Source organism: Lissotriton vulgaris, chromosome 1_2 (assembly GCF_964263255.1).
Source record: "Lissotriton vulgaris chromosome 1_2, aLisVul1.2, whole genome shotgun sequence".
In the NCBI taxonomy this organism is placed as follows: Eukaryota; Metazoa; Chordata; class Amphibia; order Caudata; family Salamandridae; genus Lissotriton; species Lissotriton vulgaris.
In genome coordinates this window covers 274,134,944-274,152,821 of record NC_141686.1, presented here as the reverse complement: position 1 = coordinate 274,152,821, position 17,878 = coordinate 274,134,944, and positions in this window count along the sequence as shown.

Genomic DNA, 17,878 nt, shown 5'->3' with positions numbered 1-17,878 from the left:
TTCTGCCTCGCCCTTTCAATGGCTGCAGGCTTAAGTGCCCCCCTCCACATTCTTCATGGTACAAACTCAGTCCAAACAGTACAGGCACCTGCCATATTGCTCCTCATTGCCTCCAGATCCCTCTGCATCAAATGTAACAAGGACACTCCTGATAATTAAACCAAGTCCTTTTCTCCCAGGTGTATAACGAGCATGTCCGGCCAACCAAGCTGAGACACCTTCTTCGTCAGCCAAGGCAACAGATCGCCCCAGCGCATCCCGCTCTTACCCCACCAATGGACCTCATGATGACTGCTCCGCAGGCCCAGGCTATGACCGTACACCTGCCTGTCCGCATATTTTGAGGCTCAGTGTATAAAGGAGTGTCCAACAATCCAGGTGACCGCCTTGGCCCCTGGCCACCGAACGCAACCTACGAAGAGAAAGAGATTAACACCACAGCAAAATACAGATCTTCAACACAACCACAGCAGCCCCCCCTTCTACCCTTACTCTGACTCCCTTCATTTACGCACATATTGTTCGCAGCAGCGGGACCTCCAGCGCCCAATTCTTTGAATCTCCTCCCATGACCAACCCAAACCGGCCGCCGCCGTAGCTGCACCAATCCGAAACGAGTGAGTGCCAAAACACGCTGGAACCCTGCCAATCCTCCGCAAAGCCATTCGCAACACCGCCAACAACTGAAAGGATGTCAAGCGCCTCAAAGAAGCATGCACAAAAATCTCTCCATCCGACTTCTGCACTCGCCCCAAAAAGGCCATCCACTCACACACCGGGCACACGCCCACACACCCACTCTCCCTCAGCCACACCCATTTGCCTCGACCCGTCTGGTCCGTCTTCGAACGACCCAACCATATACCCAGCCGGGCCCCATCCACCCTCACATCCTCAAACAATCGTCCCTGAGCACCACGCACTCCCAACAATTCCGACACCCGAAATGCTCCGAAGAACATCCAGACCATGCACAATCGGAACAACGCCACCTCCCCATCGTCATAACAGCAATGGGGCAATTCCCCCAGCCCTCTTGTCACCAACTCAAACGTGATCAACTCACGCTGTGGTAAATATTTGATTTACCGTCCTAATTTCTATGCAGGTAAGTACTTAACAAAAATAACTCAATCGGAAAGAAAGACGCAGAGTCCGTGGTGTTAGAGTTCTTAGGGGTTTTGGGCCCGATTCACAGAATGAACTTAAGACTCAATTCAAAACTTACTACTATTTTGGTATTCACAGAATGCACTTACTACTTTTGGTATTCACAAAAGTTAGGATTTTGTCTTAAGTCTGTCTTAAGTCTGTCTTAAGTCTGTCTTAAGACAGACTTAAGACAAAATCCTAACTTCTGTGAATACCAAAAGTAGTAAGTGCATTCTGTGAATACCAAAATAGTAGTAAGTTTAGGATTTTGTCTTAAGTTAGTTCTGTGAATCGGTCCCTTTATTCCTTAAAAAGGAATGGTTCAGGTACCGGATATCGTGTTCCTGCATCCACTGGGGTGCAGGAAGGGATAGAGCATACTTTATTGACAAGACATAACTTTTATACTTAAACCATATAATGAATACCAATACAGTAGGCGTAACAGCTGAGAGAAACAAGATAACAGCATACACGTGTTAGCAATACGTAATCAAAAGGCGTGAACTAGGCGTGGACATAGAGGTGTGTGCTAGAAACGTCACATGTAAGTGTCACGAGTAGGTGGGTACTTAGCAGAATTTGGCAATGTCAGCAGAAATCTGAGGCCTGGATGCGCGCGCAGCTGCATGACGCGTGATTGACGTGGAACTGGAGGGTACAGGGGACTTGACATTTACACTAGCGGAAAGAGACAGAAGTCTGGCATGTCAGATCAACTCGTACCTATATCATATCTGATATCTGATGTTTGGGAACCATATTATCTAGAGGGAAAGGTCTCTTGGGCAGAGGCTATTCTATACTGACTGTGAGTGCGTGTATAAGCGTCTAAGTGTCTGCATGAGATGCGAGGGGGCATGGGCCTACCATGGTAACAGAGGCTATGAATTACTTGCACGGAGACAGTGAGGCCGGGCCCTTTGCTCTGCAGCTGGAAGGATGTTTACTTGAACTAGTAGGCAGGAATGTATGTTTGAGGAGCGGAACAGATAATTCAAAGGTTGAATACAGTTTTGGCAGGCAGCAGGCTGAGCCAAGCGCCGTTAGCCGCACAGGGAGTAAGGCAGAGGTCACGGGTACAGAGGCAGCCCAGGCTGAGGCGTTCAGAGTCAGAAAGCAGAAAATGGCTCGATGGCAGAATTCAGGGCCTACTTCGCCAGAGCTGAAAAACGTGTAAAGTACACCACAAAAAGACGTTGGCATGGCATACTTAGGAACGGAATATTCAACCCGTTCAGGGTGGATCTGAAAGAGGACATGTTAACGTTGGACGCAAATGTATTTGCGTCTTCATAGCTGGCACAGGAGGGAAGTTACATGCACTTTAAGCTGGTACATGGAGACGGTGGGGTACACGTTAGGGAACATTTCTTGACCATAAAATTTATATTTCCTCATTCCCTCCTTGTTCCCTACGGACCCTTCATGATATATCGATTCTCATGAACCGATCAGTCTGTTCTTGTAACATCATTTGCTCTTCTTTCTTCTTTTCGCGTTTTGAGTGAAAACTGGAATGTGGAATACATGAAGTGGCGCACAGACCACAAATCGCTGGCCCACACTGTAGGCACAGGCAGCAACTGAATACTATGACAAGGGCAATGCCTAGGAAGGATAGGATCTTCCATCCCCAAGCGGTCAATGTTGTCCAGAACCAACCGGACCAAGTCCAGGTGCCTGGATTCTGATGTATCAAACTTGCAATTTTATGAAGACGTGTAATAGCTTTATATACTGTTGGCGCGTTTTCTGGAATGAAAACACAGCAACTTGACCCGATGACCTTACAAGCTCCGCCCCTATCTGCTAGGATGACGTCAATAACAAGACGATTCTGGAGAACAACAACCCGCATGGCAGATTGCTCCTCTGTTAAGTTGCCTAGAGCGGAGGTAGTTTCATTCACTACTGCTTCGAGTGTTCTAGTTAATCTTCGTATCAGTTTACTATTAAAGACAGTACCTAAGTAGGGGAAGAAACCTTTATTGAAATCTGTGTATTGCTCCCATGCCGTTTCAGTATAGTCGACAATCGGGAGATCTCTTCGGAGTCTATTCTTTACTAGATTTGTATTTCTATGATAATCAGGAGGGGCTAGAAAAACAGGTGGCAGAAGGAATGCAATGTAACAGGTACCATCCCAATCTGGAGGTAAGCGTATGTATGCGGTATGGCCACAAACAAAGTAGGAATGTCGAGTAGCTCTAAAGGAAGATTTGCCTTGATCACTGAATTCGACCACAGTAGTACATTTGCTATGACCTAAATGTACTGAACCCTTCTTTCTGACACATAAGTCACCTGTGACTGGTAATACTGACATAGCAGGGAGAACTGGTGCAGCTTCGGATTCGACAGTAAGAATCATAAGGTTAATTGTATAATTACCTAATCCATATACTTCATTTTCTAGATCAGTTCCTATTCTAGTGGGAAGTCCCTTTTTGTCAGGATAACAGGCGTTAAGCAGAACTAAGTTCAAGTTTCCCCAAACCCAGTTTCCTTCGAAAACAGCAATATCAGGATCTAAGGAATTAATTATTCTAAACCATGCTCCACATGAGCCATTGTGTGTAAACGGGTACGGAAAGAGGGGCAGAACTCCCTTGTATTTCTGATAGGGAGGGAGTCGGCCACATATCCAACAGTTTGTAGCATTATTAGTCTGATGGGAGTGATGTAACATACTAATTGTTAGAACTGGGGGTCTCTAGTTGGCAGAGGTAGGTACCAATGTCCAAATAGGGACCCTTGCTTCTAGTCAGGACGAGGAGACAACCCTCTTAGATAACCCCTGCTCGCCCTCAAGGTAGCTTGGCCTGAGCAGTCTAGGCTAACCAGAGGCAATGCGTAAAGTATTTGTACCAACACTCACAGTAACACAGTGAAAACACCACAAACTGATCCCACAACAGTTTAGGAAAATAAAGATATTTATTCTAAACTACACAAGACCAAAAACGGCAAAAATCCAACATACACAATTCAAGGATATGGTTTCAAAAGAGTTCTTCAGGTTGTAATCAAAGTTCTTTAAGTTGTGATCAAATGATCCACAGATGCGTGAAAAGTTCACAGTTGCGTCACGTTTACTCACAGTACCTTTTAGATGCAACAAAGTTCCACAAGCAGGAAGCTGGTGCGGTGGAAACAAGCGATGCGCTACTCCTGAGACCCTGGGGAGGCGATGCGACAGCCCCGCTGCAGCAGCGGGCGTGCGGCGACGAATCCGGTCTGTAAGGGGAGGAAGGCAGCTTGCGTAGATTCCGGTGCGTAGGTTCCGTGGGAAGTCTGTTCTCGCAAAGGTACGATGCGATGATCTCGTAGGGGCTGCGACGATCTCCGGGGCGACGATGCGCGGTCCAGCGGTGATCCTCTCTCTCGCAGCTCCTCGGTGAGATGCTTCTGCAGCGATGTCTGCAGCGACGTGATGCGGTCCGCAAGCAAGCGGTGCGGCGATCTCACCCAGACGACAGGCTCTGCGACGACACTCGCAGCGATGTTCGATTCTCCCGCACCGGTCTGGTGCGTCCCGCAAACGAAGGGTGCGACGGCTCCGGCAGCGATGTCAGGCGCTGCGCCGATCTCGACCTTCGTAGCGGCGGGAAACTTCTCGCACTGTCGGGGATGCGCTCCGCAAGCGAGCGATGCGACACTTTTCAGCTTCACAAGTTTCTCAGCTTAGTCTCAAGCTTCCCAGCTCAGGTTCAACTTCTAGAGGCCCCACAACTGGATCAAGCACTCTACGAAGGACAGAACTCTCTCAGCAGAGTTCAGGGAGACTGGGGGTGAAGTCCTTTTGTTCCTGGGACTTCGGAAACAGGGAGCCAGCTCTTCTCAGGCCCTTGGAGATTCCTTACAAGACAGGGGACACAGCTCACAGCAAAGTCCTTCCCCTCTCCTTGGCAGCAAAGCAACAGCAGGTCAGTCCAGCAGAGCAACAGCGGGACAGTCTTCCTTCTTCAGAGTCAGCTTTCTCCTTGGCAGAGGTTCCTTCTTGATTTCCCGGATGATCTAATTTTCTGTTGTCAGGGGTCCTGTACTTATACCCTTAAAGTCTTTGTCCTCTCAGTGCATGTGGGCCCTGAGCCCGGTCTGAACCAGTTCTGGGTGGATCCGGAGCACTTTGTTTTGCTGGCTGCATCTTTCCTTTCAGAGTGAGGGGCAGAGTCCTCAGCCGCCCAGCAGGAGGTGGAGCCAGCACTGTGGCAGGCAGGCACAGCCCTATTCAGCTCAGGTGCTAACTCCTCCCACCACTCAGGTAGCAATTGCTCCACTCAGCCTAGTGCTGACTCATCCAGCCTCTGGGGGGACTCCCCAGCCCCTGTCACTCACAAACCAGACAGTCAATACACAAACAGTCTCAGGCACACAGAAGGGTCAGACAAGAGAACAGCAACTTTCTAAAAGCGCTGTCCTCAAACACAGGATCTAAAAACCATCTTTCCTAAAAGATGCGTTATTAAATTCTGAGTTCAGGGATACTAGATACTTATGTCCTATCTTGTTCCTATGGGAAGAAATGCCGTTAACCACTGTAGCCAGCATCCCCCATGTTAACCTATGGAGCAAGATAGCCTTACAATAGTGAAAAACGAAAATGGCTGTAATTCACTACCAGAGCATGTCACCTGCACTAGTACATGCTCTACCTTTCACATACACTGCACCCTGCCCAGGGGGGTACCTTGGGCCTTCCATAGGGGTGACTGATGTGCACGAAAAGGGAAGGGTTAGGCCTGGTCAGCGGGGACGCGGACCAGGAGGACATGGCAGTTCTAAACTGCCCGTAGGCGCTGCAGTGGCAGGCCCGAGACACCATTTTAGAGCTACTCCTGTGGGTGGCACAATCAGTGCTGCGGCCCACGAGCAGCATTTGTCATCACCGGCCCTGGCACACCTAGTGCCCTTTACGAGGGACTTCATGGTGATACAAATATGCCAAACATGTATATCCAATCAGAATAACAATTTACATAGGGAGCACTTACACTCTGGCACTGATCAGCAGTGGCAGAGTGTCCAAAGCATCTAAACCAGCAAAAACGAATCCAGCACAGCATCAAAAAATACAGGAGGCAGAGGCAAAAAGATGGGGGTAATCACGCCAAAGATGTCAGGTCTAACACGTGTCCCCTCCAGCTGAAAGTGGGGAGAACTACCCACCCTCTTGGGAGTTCTCTTCACTAAGGCGGAAAAACCTGGACAGACCATCAGCGTTGGCGTGTTCTGTACCAGAGCGGTGTTCCACCGTAAAGTCCATTCCCTGTAGGGAGATGGACCACCTCAACAGTTTTGGATTTTCACCCCTCATGTGCATTAACCACCTGAGGGGCCTGTGGTCGGTCTGAACACGAAAGTGAGTCCCAAACAGGTAGGGCCTCAACTTTTTCAGAGCCCAGACCACAGCAAAAGCCTCCCTTTCAATCGCACTCCACTTCTGTTCCCTGGGGAGTAGCCTCCGACTAATGAAAGCTACTGGCTGGTCTCCATTCTCCTCAGTGGCTTGTGAGAGTACTGCTCCCACACCATGCTCTGAAGCTTCCGTCTGAACTATGAACTCACTGGAAAAGTCAGGTGCCTTGAGCACCGGTGCTGTGCACATCGCAGTCTTCAGGGCCTCAAAAGCAGTTTGGCAGGCGTCAGTCCAGTCAACTCTTTTGGGCAACTTCTTGGAAGTGAGTTCTGTCAAGGGGGCGACAATGGTGCCATATCCCTTGACAAACCGTCTGTAATACCCGGTGAGTCCTAAAAAGGCTCTCACCTCTGTCTGGGTCTTGGGGGGCTCCCAAGCCAGAATGGTATCAATCTTTGCCTGTAGGGGCGCCACCTGGCCGCTCCCCACCTGGTGTCCCAAATACACCACAGATCCCTGCCCTATCTGGCACTTACTGGCCTTGATAGTGAGGCCTGCCTTTTGCAGAGCCTTCAACACTTCGCAGAGGTGTTGCAAGTGTTCCTCCCACGTGGAGCTGAACACAGCAATGTCATCCAGGTATGCGGCGCTGAATTCCTCCAGCCCGGACAGCACCTGGTTAACCAGTCTCTGGAACGTGGCAGGGGCATTCTTCAACCCAAAGGGCATGACACGGAACTGGAAGTGCCCCTCTGGCGTTGAAAATGCTGACCTCTCTTTGGCCCCATCAGTTAAGGCAATCTGCCAGTACCCCGAAGTCAAATCGAACGTACTGAGGTACTTGGCAGCTCCCAACCGATCCACGAGCTCATCAGCTCTGGGGATAGGGTGTGCGTCAGTCTTCGTGACCGCATTGAGCCCATGGTAGTCCACGCAAAACCGGAGTTCTGGCGGGCCACCGGGGGTAGCAGCTTTCTTGGGGACCAAGACCACTGGGCTAGCCCAGGGGCTGCTGGAGGGCTCAATCACCCCTAGCGCCAACATCTTGGAAACTTCTTCCTTGATGCTGGCCCTGACCTTGTCAGCTACCCTGTAAAATTTTTGCTTCACAGGCAGACTGTCTCCAGTGTCCACATCATGGACGCACCAGGTGGTGACTCCTGCGGTCAGGGAGAACAGAGAGGAGAACTGACCCAACACTTGGCGACAGTCATTCTGCTGTTCTGGGGTCAGGGTGGGCGAGAGGACCACACCATCCACTGACCCATCGTGCTCCTTAACTGACAGGAGGTCAGGGAGAGGATCGCTATCCTCTTCCATCCCTGCATCTGTAGCCATGAGCATGGTTACTTCAGACCTCTCAAAGTGTGGTTTGAGGCGGTTCACGTGCAAAACTCTCAGGGGCTGCCTGGGAGTCTTCAGGTTAACCAGGTAGGTTACCTCACTCTTCCTTTCCACCACCTCGTATGGCCCAGACCACTTGTCCTGGAGCGCGCAAGGCTCCACTGGCGCCATCACCCACACTTTCTGCCCAGGTTGAAATTCGACCAGAGTGGTATTCTGGTCGTACCATCTTTTCATTTCTTCCTGGCTTGCTTCTAGGTTCGCCTGAGCGAGTTTCCTGAAGCGTTGTGTCTGGTTGCGGATGGCCAGCACATAGCTGAACACATCCTGGGGGGTTTTCCCACGGGACTTTTCCCAACCCTCCTTCACCAGCGAGAGAGGTCCTCTAACAGGGTGGCCATACAGGAGTTCAAAGGGACTGAACCCTAAGGACTTCTGAGGCACCTCCCTGTAGGCAAACAACAGGCATGGTAACAAGACGTCCCACTTACGTCTCATGGGCTCCGCTAGGCCCATAATCATACCTTTCAGGGTCCGGTTGAACCTTTCAACCAACCCGTTTCCTTGAGGATGGTAAGGAGTGGTGAACTTATAAGTTACCCCACACTCCTCCCACAGAGACTTCATGTACCTAGAGATGAAGTTGGTACCCCGGTCGGAGACCACCTCTCTGGGGAACCCCACACGGGAAAAGATCCCCATCAATGCACGGCCCACCACGGGTGCTGTGATTGTCCTGAGAGGGACTGCTTCCGGGTACCGGGTGGCATGGTCCACCAAGACCAGGATGAACCTGTTGCCTAAGGCTGTCTTGGGGTCCAGGGGCCCTACGATATCTATGCCCACCCGCTCGAAAGGGGTGCTCACCACTGGGAAGGGTTGAAGGGGGGCCTTCAACTTCATTCCAGTCTTGCCACTAGCTTGGCAGGTTTGGCAAGATCTGCAAAAGGAACCGACGTGCTTTCTCATCTGGGGCCAGTGGAAGTGGGTGACAAGCCGGTTTAGGGTCTTGTCTTGCCCCAGATGTCCTGCAAGAGGCACGTCATGAGCCAGACCCATTAGGAAGTTTCTGAAGCTCTCGGGTACCACCAGCACACGGGCTGCACCGGGCTCAGCAAACTTAGGCTCGCTATAAAGTAGGTCACCTTCCCAGTAAACATAGTGATCTTTGACTGCTCCACCTGCTGCCTGATCTACAGCCTGTTGCCGCAGACCAATGAGGGAAGGGCATTCCTTCTGCGCCTGGCAGAACTCCTCCCTGGAGGGACCACCTTCTTGCTGCCAATGGGTCAGCTCAGGTAGGTCTCCCAGTTCGGCCACCTGTTCCCCTGTAGGTTCCAGGGCATCCCCCTCAGGTTCTGCTTCTTCCTGGACCGTGGGAACGGCTGGGGCTGGTTTCCCGTGCCCTCTGCCTCTTCCTCTCCTGGCAGGTTTCTGGGCCACTGTTTCAGGCTCCAGTTCTGCTGATTCACCCTTACTGGCTGCCATAGCACGCGTGGTCACGCAGATCCACGCCGGCAGACCCAACATCTCCAAGTGAGTTCGGTGTTCTATGTCTTTCCATGGAGAACTCTCCAGGTCGTTGCCTAACAGACAGTCCACAGGCAAGGCATCACTGACAACTACCTCCAAAAAACCAGAGACTCCTCCCCATTCAAAGGAAACCTTCGCTAACTTGCAGAGGCGCACTGAGCTGTCAGCGGCCACTACAGGGCGGAGTACGCCCGGGATGATTTGCTCGTCAGACACCCACTGACACCTCACGGATGTCACACTGGCTCCGGTGTCTCTCAGAGCCTCAACCTCCCTCCCATTGATGGTCACCTTCTGCCCATATTTCTTAGTGTTAGAGGGCAGTAAGGTTTCCTGGACCACCTCTTGGTCTCCTAGCGAGACAAGGGTCATAACTGCTAGCTCTCCCCAGTCACTAGAAACAAAATCCCCACCCAAAGCTACACTAGCTAACGCTGGGGCGGGAGCACCAGTGGGTGCGGGCTTCTTCTTGGGACATTTCGGAGCAATATGGCCCACCTCGTTGCAGTGATAGCAGGTAGGGGGACCCTGGTTATTTCTCTTGTCCCGCCTACCCTTAGAGGGCCATGGCTGTTTAGGCTTGGGGGTTTGGGAATCCTTTTCCGGGGAACTACTTTGGGGCCCTTGCGAGAACTCCTTTTGGCTACCCTTGTCCCCCCCACTCTTCTGCTGGGGACCCTGCCCACCTTTGGCTGTGGTACCCACAATTCCTTTGTGGACCCTGGTACTGGACCAGCGGTCCGCCTCCTTAGCAAGCTCAATGGGGTCTGTCAGCTTGCTGTCTAAAAGATGCTGGCGCAGCTCTGGAACACAAAGACTACTCAAGTGCTCCCAACTGATTAAATGCAACAACCCCTTCAAATCAGTTACTTTACTGCCCTTCATCCAACCTTCCAGTGCACGCGAGTACCCATTCACACACTCCATCCAAGTCTCAGACTCTTTCTTCTTGGAGTTTCTAAACTGCAGTCTGTACTGCTCTGGAGTAAGGCCATACCTGAGACATAAGGCCTCCTTCATATTGGGGTAGGTCATGGCACCTGTCAACTCTAAAGGCTCTAGAGCACTCCTCCCAGACGCCTCAAAATGTTTCCACAGGCCCGCCCCCCAATACTTGTCAGGCACATCATTCATCTTCAATGCAATTTCATACGAAGTGAACCAGGCATAAATATCCTCACTCCTATGGTAACTCTGTACCAGGTCTTTGGGAATATATACTTTACCCCCATGCACTGGCTGCGCGCTGCCACCATTAGAACTGGCATCCACCTCCTTGTTTTTCAGATCCAGCTCTTTCAGTCTCAACTCGTGAGCCAAAAGCAATTTCTTCTCCTCTAAGGCGCGGGCATTCTTGCTCTCCTCCGCCGCCTTCTCTACTTCCAATTGCTTCATCTTCATTTTCATGACCTCCAAGTCATATTCTCTTATTCTTTGATTTTCTTGTAACTCTTCTGGGGTGAGGCCCCTACTGGAGTGGTTGCTGCCAACTCCTGAGCCTACTCTGCCCACTGGCAGATCTTTGCCTTGAAAAGCATTTTCTACATCCACATCATCATCTCCCTCTTGTGCCTCCCAATGGGCTTTCAAGATTCTCTGCAGCTCCTCTTTCCTGTAGGCGCTTTTTATGGGGCACTCAAACTCAAGGCAGAATTTCCTAAGTTGCTTTACTGAGTAGGAGTACAGATCTTCAATCGAGAATTCCAAATCTATCTCTGCCTCCTCACTGGGCGCTTTCCCATTCAGAGACATGATGCTTTCCGAAGAGTTACTCAACAACAGAATTCAAAAACTCAAAAACCAGTAGTATGCGGTGGCGTAATGGTCTGCACTCACTAGTGATGTACACCAATTACTGTGGGTCAAGTACAAATACAAGTTCAAATCCCACCGCCTGACCACCAATGTTAGAACTGGGGGTCTCTAGTTGGCAGAGGTAGGTACCAATGTCCAAATAGGGACCCTTGCTTCTAGTCAGGACGAGGAGACAACCCTCTTAGATAACCCCTGCTCGCCCTCAAGGTAGCTTGGCCTGAGCAGTCTAGGCTAACCAGAGGCAATGCGTAAAGTATTTGTACCAACACTCACAGTAACACAGTGAAAACACCACAAACTGATCCCACAACAGTTTAGGAAAATAAAGATATTTATTCTAAACTACACAAGACCAAAAACGGCAAAAATCCAACATACACAATTCAAGGATATGGTTTCAAAAGAGTTCTTCAGGTTGTAATCAAAGTTCTTTAAGTTGTGATCAAATGATCCACAGATGCGTGAAAAGTTCACAGTTGCGTCACGTTTACTCACAGTACCTTTTAGATGCAACAAAGTTCCACAAGCAGGAAGCTGGTGCGGTGGAAACAAGCGATGCGCTACTCCTGAGACCCTGGGGAGGCGATGCGACAGCCCCGCTGCAGCAGCGGGCGTGCGGCGACGAATCCGGTCTGTAAGGGGAGGAAGGCAGCTTGCGTAGATTCCGGTGCGTAGGTTCCGTGGGAAGTCTGTTCTCGCAAAGGTACGATGCGATGATCTCGTAGGGGCTGCGACGATCTCCGGGGCGACGATGCGCGGTCCAGCGGTGATCCTCTCTCTCGCAGCTCCTCGGTGAGATGCTTCTGCAGCGATGTCTGCAGCGACGTGATGCGGTCCGCAAGCAAGCGGTGCGGCGATCTCACCCAGACGACAGGCTCTGCGACGACACTCGCAGCGATGTTCGATTCTCCCGCACCGGTCTGGTGCATCCCGCAAACGAAGGGTGCGACGGCTCCGGCAGCGATGTCAGGCGCTGCGCCGATCTCGACCTTCGTAGCGGCGGGAAACTTCTCGCACTGTCGGGGATGCGCTCCGCAAGCGAGCGATGCGACACTTTTCAGCTTCACAAGTTTCTCAGCTTAGTCTCAAGCTTCCCAGCTCAGGTTCAACTTCTAGAGGCCCCACAACTGGATCAAGCACTCTACGAAGGACAGAACTCTCTCAGCAGAGTTCAGGGAGACTGGGGGTGAAGTCCTTTTGTTCCTGGGACTTCGGAAACAGGGAGCCAGCTCTTCTCAGGCCCTTGGAGATTCCTTACAAGACAGGGGACACAGCTCACAGCAAAGTCCTTCCCCTCTCCTTGGCAGCAAAGCAACAGCAGGTCAGTCCAGCAGAGCAACAGCGGGACAGTCTTCCTTCTTCAGAGTCAGCTTTCTCCTTGGCAGAGGTTCCTTCTTGATTTCCAGGATGATCTAATTTTCTGTTGTCAGGGGTCCTGTACTTATACCCCTAAAGTCTTTGTTCTCTCAGTGCATGTGGGCCCTGAGCCCGGTCTGAACCAGTTCTGGGTGGATCCGGAGCACTTTGTTTTGCTGGCTGCATCTTTCCTTTCAGAGTGAGGGGCAGAGTCCTCAGCCGCCCAGCAGGAGGTGGAGCCAGCACTGTGGCAGGCAGGCACAGCCCTATTCAGCTCAGGTGCTAACTCCTCCCACCACTCAGGTAGCAATTGCTCCACTCAGCCTAGTGCTGACTCATCCAGCCTCTGGGGGGACTCCCCAGCCCCTGTCACTCACAAACCAGACAGTCAATACACAAACAGTCTCAGGCACACAGAAGGGTCAGTCAAGAGAACAGCAACTTTCTAAAAGCGCTGTCCTCAAACACAGGATCTAAAAACCATCTTTCCTAAAAGATGCGTTATTAAATTCTGAGTTCAGGGATACTAGATACTTATGTCCTATCTTGTTCCTATGGGAAGAAATGCCGTTAACCACTGTAGCCAGCATCCCCCATGTTAACCTATGGAGCAAGATAGCCTTACAATAGTGAAAAACGAAAATGGCTGTAATTCACTACCAGAGCATGTCACCTGCACTAGTACATGCTCTACCTTTCACATACACTGCACCCTGCCCAGGGGGGTACCTTGGGCCTTCCATAGGGGTGACTGATGTGCACGAAAAGGGAAGGGTTAGGCCTGGTCAGCGGGGACGCGGACCAGGAGGACATGGCAGTTGTAAACTGCCCGTAGGCGCTGCAGTGGCAGGCCCGAGACACCATTTTAGAGCTACTCCTGTGGGTGGCACAATCAGTGCTGCGGCCCACGAGCAGCATTTGTCATCACCGGCCCTGGCACACCTAGTGCCCTTTACGAGGGACTTCATGGTGATACAAATATGCCAAACATGTATATCCAATCAGAATAACAATTTACATAGGGAGCACTTACACTCTGGCACTGATCAGCAGTGGCAGAGTGTCCAAAGCATCTAAACCAGCAAAAACGAATCCAGCACAGCATCAAAAAATACAGGAGGCAGAGGCAAAAAGATGGGGGTAATCACGCCAAAGATGTCAGGTCTAACACTAATGAAGGTGTTGTTGCGCAGCGCAAGTCTGTAAGATAATTCATGAGGGGGTAATTCACTAAAAGAATGTTCGGCAGTGACATTGTAAGCAGATTGTTCACGCTTGAAAATAGGGTAGTATATAGGCAGCAATATACTGGCAGCAATAATCAAAAGACTTAGAAAAAACATAACCAATAATGTCACTATACAGTGACTACGGAGTGATTTACAATATGCACGTTTCTTGAGTCGTCTCTCTCTCTCTCTCTATCTCGGTCTAGGGGATACATGTCAGAAACTATTTAACCGATTCACCTAGGGGAGGACTTAAACAATTAAACTGTCTGACTTGCTAGACCGTAATTTCTCTTTGTACTCCTCTTGGGGAGTTTTCTCTCTTTTGGGAACTTTAAAGTTACTAGTATCGAGGCAGTCCTTTGAGGGGGTGGACGAGTCAGTCTCTGGCAACAGTTCATTACATTTTTTAATATGACTCGTGTGGATCCACCCCTTTCTTCCTTCAACTTTTATCGCCGTCTTCGTGGTCAGAAAGACGATCTTCGGCTCCTTCCAGCGGGCTTTTCCTGTCGAAGTTGCGAATCAACACAGTATCCCCGGGACGGACATCATGTGGCTTTACATCAGTGTTGTCGGGGAAGGCTGCGGCAACCTGTGAACGACATGATTGGAGTGCAGACATCAAGGAGGCAAGGTAATCTGTCAGCATATTACAATCAACATCGGTTATTTTCTTAGGCATGGGCGTCCCCCACATATTCGGTGGTCTGCCAAAGACCACCTCATACGGTGATAGTCCTGATCTCGAATGGGGGACCATTCTCATATAGAACAGTGCAACTGGCAGGGCGACTATCCAGTCGACCCCTTTCTCTTTACAGATTTTAGCAAGGCGTGTTTTCAGTGTCTGGTTATGCCTCTCTACAAGGCCAGCGGCCTCGGGATGTCGGACGCAGTGGAATTTCCACTGATATCCTAGCAGAAGGGAAACCTGTTTCATGAGCTCGGATGAGAATGGCTGTCCGTTATCTGAGTACACGACACGAGGCAAGCCGTACCGTGGGAAGAATTCTCGAACCAGTTGCCTGGCAGTGGTCGGGGCAGTGTAATCTGGGACTGGATATGCTTCGGTCCAACGGGAAAGTGCACAAACAACTACGAGGACATACTTGAATCCTCGATAACGGTCCATCTGGATATAATCCATCTGGAGGACTTCAAAAGGGTGATCGGGAGGATGGAATCCACCTTGCTCTACAGGGACGCTTTTACCTGGATTGAACTGACAACAGATCATGCAAGTACGCACTTTCTGTTTTGCTGCTGCTCGTAAATGTTTGTTGTACCAGAGATTCTGTAAACTGTCTAACATAGCTTTTTCTCCTAGGTGTGCTGGACTATGTGCTGTATTTATTATGACTTGAACCATAGAGTCGGGGAGAAACCATGTAGATTTTCCCTTCGTCATCCAACCTTGATCTGTCTGGATCCCTCCTAGTTCAGTCCATTTCTTGATTTCATCTGGAGTAGCATGTGTCTGAATATCGATTACATCTAGTGTGGGATCCCTGACTGTCATACAATGTGTCGGTACTATTGTCTTTGTCACATCAGTTGTCTGGGTGTGAGTCAATGCTGTATGTTTTGCTGTTTGGTCTGCCAGGTCGTTACCCTGGGAAATGGAATCTGTAACTTTAGTATGTGCTTTACACTTCATGATGGATATGCCTGAAGGCAGATGTATTGCTTCTAACAGTGCTTGAATGAGGGGACCATGTTGGATCTTGGCACCGTGAGAGGTCAGGAAACCTCGTTCTTGCCATAACACTCCGAAGTCGTGTACAACTCCGAAAGCATAACGTGAATCTGTGTATATGTTAACATTTCTGTTCTTGGCTAGTATACAAGCTCGGGTCAGAGCGATGAGCTCTGCTGCTTGAGCGGACAGTGTATCAATACGATATGTTTCTTTAACTTCAGTTTCAGTGGTCACTGCATATGCGGCCACTAATTCTCCTGTGTTTGTTCTCATACATGAACCATCCACATAAAGTGTCAGGTCTGGATTTGTCAGTGGAACATCTGTTAAGTCTCGTCGGGGCTTTGTTACTGCATTAATGATCTCTATACAATCATGCGGGGCTGAATTAGTCACAATCGAAGGTAACAATGTTGCGGGATTCAGAATGTTACAGCGTCTGATTTCTATGTGTGGCTGGAATAGCGTTAATTCATAACCTGTCAGTCGTGCTATAGTCAAGTGTTGAGTCTGGGTTCGGTTTAGAAGAACCTCTACAGAATGTGGAACTTGTACTGTTAATTGATGTCCTAAGACAATTGAATCGCTCTGTCTGATTGCTAGGGCTGTCGCTGCAACTGACTTTAAGCACGCAGGGAGTGCCTGGGCTACTGAATCCAATGTACTTGAAAAATAAGCACAAGGCTTATGTGAACCTGCTTGATCTTGAGTGAGGACAGATAACGCTGTACCATCACGTTCTGTAACAAAAAGTGTAAAAGGTTTGCTGTAACATAGTGTTGCTAAAACTGGTGCTTGACATAAAGCTTTCTTTAATTCCTCAAAGGCCTGTGTATGTTCCTGAGTCCAAGGAAGGGCAGTCGAAGTCGCTGCCTCCTGTGTTGTCAACTGAATGAGTGGTTTAGCTAGAAATGCATACTGGGGAATCCATTGTCTGCAGTACGAGGTGAGGCCTATAAAGGCCCGCACTTCCTTTTGTGTCTGGGGTTGTGGCATATTTACAATTAACTGGATACGGTCAGGAGTGAGCTGTCTCCCCACTTTGGACAGCAAGTGACCCAAGTACACAACTTGCTGAACACAGAATTGTAGCTTCGAAGGAGACACCTTGTGTCCCTTGTCGGCCAGAAAATGTAAAACTGTCAGTGATGCTTGTTCACATTCGGGTTCACTTCGTGCGGTGATCAGCAGATCATCGACGTATTGTAGTAAGGCGGTGTTAACTGGCATTTGGATACAATCAAGTTGTCTTTTCAGTGCTTGACTATAGATGCTGGGGCTTTCTGTGAATCCTTGAGGTGCGCGTGAAAATTTGAAACTTCGTCCATTTAAACTGAATCCGAAAAGGTATTGGCTCTCTGGATCAATGGGCACACTGAAGAAGGCGTTCTTGAGGTCAATTACAGTAAAGAACGTTGCTTCTGAATCAATAGCAGTCAATAGGGATGAGATGTCGGGAACCACAGGGTACTGTGGAACAATGCATTTATTTAGTTCTCGTAAATCAATCACCAACCGATATACTGGCGGTGCATTGGGATCAGTACGTTTAAGAATCGGAATGATAGGGGAATTACAGATATTGGAGTCGGTCTCCACGACCACTCCTTGGGCAATGAGCTCTTCAATGATTTCCAGTAAAGCCACTACAGCATCGGGTGGTAACTTGTATTGTCTGATTCTCGGTAAAACAACTCCTTGTTTGAGTGTAACACGGTATGGTGTGATGTGCATGCAACCTACATCGGTCGGGCCTTGTGCCCACAGGTGTTTCGGTACATTTTTCAATCTGACATCAAACTCTCGTAATACATAGTGACCTTTAAAGTCACGCAGGAAAAGTCTAACTCCTTCCGGAGAACAACATATCACAGCTCCTAGAGCCTTCAATGTTTTGATACCTAACAGGTTTTCTGGACATGATTTCGTGAGTAACAAGTCTGTAACACGTGATAATGGACCCACAGCCAGGGGGACTGGTTTCGATACCTCATTTACAATAGGCTGTCCTGAAAAACCAAGGGAAACATTCTGTGAGCCTGAGATGGGTGCCCCTGGGACTTCATTATGGCTGATTGTTGTGCGGCTTGCCCCTGTGTCAATTAAAAACTTTCTGTCTTTTCCCAATACTTGACTGTGTACATAAGGACCCTCTTGATCTACAGGAATCTCAATAAGAGGCAAGCCAACCTCCCTCTCTAGGCTGTTTCATGTGTATCGCTGATAATCGGGATAATCAGATTGGGCATACTGGTTCATCTGTCGTGAAACTTGCTGTGTCGCGGCAATGGGCTGTGGCTGTGATACCGCTGCTGTCTGTGCTGTATGTGGTGGAGCATGCATAGGTTGTGAATTCTGTGAAGTCTGTTGCTGGACCTGGTCTTG